This window comes from Trichosurus vulpecula, chromosome 1 (assembly GCF_011100635.1).
Source record: "Trichosurus vulpecula isolate mTriVul1 chromosome 1, mTriVul1.pri, whole genome shotgun sequence".
Classification (NCBI taxonomy): Eukaryota; Metazoa; Chordata; class Mammalia; order Diprotodontia; family Phalangeridae; genus Trichosurus; species Trichosurus vulpecula.
This window is the reverse complement of record NC_050573.1, coordinates 567,151,141-567,157,140: the sequence shown is the minus strand read 5'-3', so window position 1 is coordinate 567,157,140 and position 6,000 is coordinate 567,151,141.

The following is a 6,000-nucleotide window of genomic DNA, read 5'->3' as shown; positions in this document are numbered from 1 at the left end:
TCCTCTCATGTTTTTTTCTGGAAGACCTATGATCCTTAGGTTGTAGCTATACAACCTGTCTTTGAGATTAGTATATTTTGTTTGGTAGTGAGCATATTTTCTTTTAATGTTACTGTTTTTTGCTTTTCTTCTTCTAGATTGTCCTTCTCTTCTGCATATTTGCATTCCCATCTATAATTCTCTCTTTTGATTCTTTGGTGAGACTAACCATCACAGATTCCAGTTTTTCTATTCTGTCCATCACTTTCAGTGTAGGCCACAAATTTTGTTCTCATAATTCTCATTTCTCTTTTGAATCAATTAGGAATAACATATTGTGATTCCATACTCTATTCACACACTATAGGACCATCTGTTTCAGCAAATGTTGAATCGTTTTCCTTTGTTTTGCAGCATGTATTCATAGATGACTAAACTAATTTACTAGATTTGGTGGACATATTTCCTTCCATAGTTGGTGTTTTCTCTGTTGATTTATTGCTTATATTCAAGGTCTTTGCATTTTCTTCTTTCTGAGATCTTTTGTAGTTTCAGTCTCTCCCTGCTCCTCCACTTATTTTCCCCTATTCACTTTCTGACTCTGTCATCTTTGATGGTGGTTTCCTTGGAGAATGGTTCTCAAAGAATCTTAGCCTCCTCCCACACTGGGCAATTCATGGGTCACCAGCCTAGGTCTCTTCTCCAAGTGACTTTTGGGTTGTCAGAACTGGCGTCAGCTGTATACTGTGCTCTTCTCCTCAGGCTTAATGGGGCTCTGCATAATTCTCTCCTCTAAACCCCAACTGCACCGTATATATGGTGTCTTGTCTCATTTCCTCTGTTGTTTTGTTCTCTGGTCCAGCATTGGCACATTAGAGACTTACCAAGCTGGTGCTATGTAGTTCCCTCTGTCACTGGCAGTTGAGAACTTTGCAGCACTAGTGCTATTGGGTTGCAACCTGGAGCTGAGGTCTCCATAGCACTGGGAAGAGGAAAGGGGGACCAGAGCATAAGGTGGGTTTTGTTGTAAGCCTATGTCACATCCTTGGGTTGCTGGTATAGCCTCACTGCTGTTAATGTGAGAGGTGGGAGAGAAGTGATGAGTGAGTTCAGGGTCAGTGAGTATCAGCTCATACATTTTTTGAACCTTCTTTTGGCTTCTAAATTTCCTAGACCATGGAAACAGCTGAAATTGCTTTATCTTTCGCATATAATTTCTGTTCTGGAAAGGTTTGAGAGGTCAGAGAAAATGTCTATTACTCCAGCTCATGTAGACCAGAAGGCACCTGGCTATCTTAATGAGAATCAGTAATGGCTATCAAGCCCCTCAGTCATGTCCTTAGGGGTAGGGGTGGGAGAGAGAAGATCCTTGTCATTCTTGATTGCATGGTGAAAACACCATCTGACTGCTTGGATCCTGGCTGCCCCAGTTGAGAAAACAGATGTTGGCTCTGAGACTAGATGGAAGTCTTCTTGCCTCATTTAAGTCAAGAATTCCCAAGCCTGCTCTGCAAGGGGCATACCACTAAAAAGTGAATCCTCCTTCCCTGTCCCTGGATGCAGTCTAGAATTTATTTACAGTTTTTTTAAAGAATTTTTTACTCTTTAGTAGAATCACAAAATGTTAAGGCTTGGAGGGATATCTAGACATGTCGAACTTTTTACCGATTTGGAAATGGAGGAGCAAAGAGGTGAAGTAACTTAACTAAGTACAATCAGATCTAGGACTAAGCTCTCAGGTGAGTAACTGTGATCTATGTAGGCTAATCTCCCTCCTTAAGGGGAAAGGAAATAGTCTCAAAGGAGACCTCTCCACATTTCAAAATGTAAGAGAGAATGAATATACCTGCTGAATGAAATGGGAAGTAATGGGAAGTAAATGGGAAGTAAAAAAAAAAGTTAGGGGAGAGATCTGAAGAGTAGGAGAGGAGATTTGACCCTTGTCACCATGATGGAGAATAGAATAGTACAACACAGACGGAAAAGGGAAGGAAAAGGTCAACTGTACAGTTAGAGCTTAAAAAGAGTTTTGAGACTTCCAGAAAAGGAGAAGCCTGGATGCTCTGAGAAGAAAGAAATTTATTGTTCTTCAAGGAAAATTATGGAAGCTATCAGGTAAGAAGCTACCCAGTAAGGGTCAAAGGAAGAAAAGAAGATTGCTCTTGCTCACTGGTTCTGAACAGTTATTTGACACCTAAGGATAATAGTCTATTGTCTTCCAAGACATAACAAAGAACTTCTCAAGATTTATCAAAACTTATGACCCCTGCCCACTTCTGGTGATTTACATGGGCACAAAGGACACTTCCAGAAGGAACCTGAAAAGTATTGCCAACAATTATGAAACCTCAGGCACAGAAATCACAGAATCAGGTTGTATTTTCCTCTCTGTTGACCTTTTGAAGGGAAGGAATACAGAAGGGAAAAAATTAATTTGTAAGTAAAGAACTGGCTAAGAACATAGTACATGAGAATGAAATTTGGATTTCTGATCCATGGCTTACAACACAGGGATGGCGGATTCCTGGTTAGAGATCTGTATACCTAAAAAAGTCTTGTAAGAATATATATTTTTATTTCTTTTAAATAGATTTTAATTTTTTTTTAGTTTTCGATCAATGAAAATTCAGCTTCTCTTCCTCCCATCTCCCTTGAGAAAGAAGAAAAAAGAAAACCCTTGTTACAAACACGCATAGTCAAGTCTAACAAATTTTCCCATTGGCCATATTCAAAAAAAGTCTCCATCTGCAGTCTGACTCTATCACCTCTCTGTCAAGAGGTGGGTAGCATGTTTCCTCATGACTCCTCTGGAATCATGGTTGGTCATTGCACTGAGTTCTTAAAATCTTTCAAAGTTGTTTGTATTTACAATAATGTTATTGTGTAAATTGTTCTCTTGGTCCTCATCATTTCCCTCTGCATCAGTTCATACAGGTGTAAGAATGTATTTTGCAGTTGCCGTGCATCTAATCCAAAGGAATTTAAACTTAGAAAGGATGAGATGGAGAGGAGAAGATTGCCTATGTATCTCCCCCTAATTAGGTACTATAGAGAGTAGCCACAGAAAAGGAAAAATAGTATCTGAGATATGCTCAAATTCAGAGGAGATAAAATTCCCCCCCCAAAAGAGTCAGTAGCAAAACTCATGACTTCAAATATGTGTGTGTATATATATATATATATATGTAAGTTATATATGTATATATATATATATATATATATATATACACATACATACATACACACACGAATGCCACAAATTAAGTGATAACCAAAAGGAGCTAAAAGTCTGAATGTGAGGTCTTAATGCACAGAGGCAAATTTGATCTTGTAAGTTATCACTGAGATTTGGTAGGATAAGATCTATTACTAGACCATGGCTCTGGATAGACTCACCTCACTCAAAAGAAACAGGATAGGTAAAAGGGGTTTGAGGTAGGGTGACATTTCATATTGAAAATGTATATTCATGTGAGGAAATCCAGGAATCTTATGGTGGTAGGTGGGGCAGAAATGAAGAGTATTTGGGCAAATTTTGAAGGAAGAAAGAGAAACAGAAGTGATTTTGTTATCAGAACATATTATGAGCATTGGGTGGAAAGAGGAAATAGAAAATGGAGCACAAGCCTGGCACAGAGACATTATGTGGTAGTGACAGGGACTTCAATTGGCCAATATCTAGAGTTCTCTCCCTGCCAAAAGCAGAGTGCCTATTCACTTCTCGACTTGTATTCATTATTCCATCCTTTAAAAGGTAGAGGAATTAACATCAGGAATTTCTATTCTGCTTTTGATTCTCATTGATAGGAAGGAACTGGTTTCTGGGCTGGAAATGATGGGAACCCAGGAGGGAAATGATCATTCTATCCTAGAGTTTGTGATGGAGGGGAGGGGAAGTCTGACTGCTCCTCCACCTTGCTTTTGGGAAAACAGAGTTCAAAGAGTTAAGAGAAAAGAGAAGTAGGATCTCACAGAGTAAGATGGTTTTGAGGAATTTAGGCCTAGAGAGATGAGAGATGCTCAAGAATGGAATTCTGAAGACAGAAAGTGAAAATAATTTAGTGAAGAGGAATTGTGAGATTTGTCTTGACAAAACTGATGTGGATGCACTAGGAACTCACCAAACAACTTAGGTGTTAAAAAGAAATGTACAGATGACAGAAATAAGACCAGTTCACATGGGATGAGTTTGGCATAATCCCATGAAAAGAGTGTCAGGAATACTAAGTCTCAGAAAGATCTGAGGCTGATGAAGGAAGTTAGAAGAACAATCACAATAATTTTTCTTGTAAGCTATAGGAGGAGGAAAAGGAGGATCAAAGAAAGGACTGGACCTTGGCTTGGAGGAGATGGGATAATGGTAACTGACAACAAAGAGAAGACCAATATGCTTAATTCTTACTTTGTTTGTTTTCCCGTAAAGGTGTATGACCTTTATTTTGGAAATAACAGAAGAAGAAAGACTAACTACCTAAGATAAGTAAGGATATAATAAGACAACATCTAGCTTCCCTTGATGAATTCGTCACCCATATCTTCAGCCCCTGAAAGAACTCGCAGATGGGATTGCTCAGCCACTTTCAGTGAAACGTGAAAGATCATGTAAAAAAAGGGGAGGTCCTTCAAGAGTAAAAAAAGGTAACTTCCAATTTTCAAAAAAGGGAAGAACTACAGGCTAGTGAGCTTGACTTGTTTTTTACTGGGAAGGTTCTAGAATATTAGCGAGATGATTGGTGAACATCTAGAAAAGGAAGTGGTAATTACAAAGATCATGGCTTGATGAAGAATAGGTTATGCCAAATTAGCCTAATTTTCCCTTTTTGACAGGATAACTACACATAAATGAGGAAAATTCTCTGCATGGTTTACGGAGATTTTAGCATGGCTTTTGACCAAGTATCTCCTACTACTCGTGTGGAAAAGATGCTGAGATGTGGATTAGACAATCAGTTGGATTCAGAACTGGTTGGATGGCCAGACTCTAAAGAGTTATTGATGGTTCGAACCCAATGTGGTAGAAAGGGTCCAGCGGAGAACCCTAAGGATTTTTTGCTTGACCTTGTTCTGTCTAACATTTTTTAATGACTTGGATAAAGATGTCTGCTTGTCAGATCTGGAGGTGACAAAGCTTGGAGGGATAGCTAACACAGTGGATGACAATTGGGATGACAGGGTCAGGATTCAAAAAGATCTTATCAGTCAAGAGCATTGGGCTGAAAATTAAGAAGAGAAAGTTGAATAGGGATAAAGTCTTTCACTTGGTTAATAAAAAATGACTTCACAAATACAGGATGAAGGCAGCATGATTAGATAACAGTTGTTCTGAAAAAGACTCAGGGGTTTCAGTGGACTGCAAGCACAATATGAATTAGCAGTGTGATACTGTAGCCAAAAAAAAAAGTCTCCTTGGGCTGTATTAAAAGCATGGCTTCCAGGAATATCGAGCTAATAGTTTCATCGTATCCTGCCCCAGTTAAACCTCATTTGGAATATTATGTTTGGTTTTGTGCATTACAGTTTAAGAAAACCTCAGTAAGCTTTAGAGTGTCCACAGGAGAGCAGCCAGGACAAAGGGCTGTGAGTTCATGACAACATGATAGGTATGTGGATCATTAAATGCTTACTACGTGCCAGATTTTATGCTAAGCATTGTAATTATACACACAAACAAGACAACTCTTGTCCTCCAGGAGCTTACATTCTAATGAGGGAATACAACATATAAAGGAAAGGTAGAAAAGGATATCGTGGGGCAGGGAAGGGAGTACGGTGTGGAGATGTCTGGGAAATGATGTAGTGGTCTGGAGGGATGGACAGTGGAGGGAGATGGATGGGGATGATAGCCTGAGTGAAGGCAACAAAATGTGGAGGGGGCAGGAAGGTTTAGACTTGATCAGTTTGACCAAGAGCACCTGGTGAAAGGTTCAAAAGACAAATTTGGGCTTGATATCAGGAAAATCTTTGTTAACAGTTAGAGCTGTCTGAAAGTAGGAAAGATTGCCTGGTGGTGGTGGTGGTGGG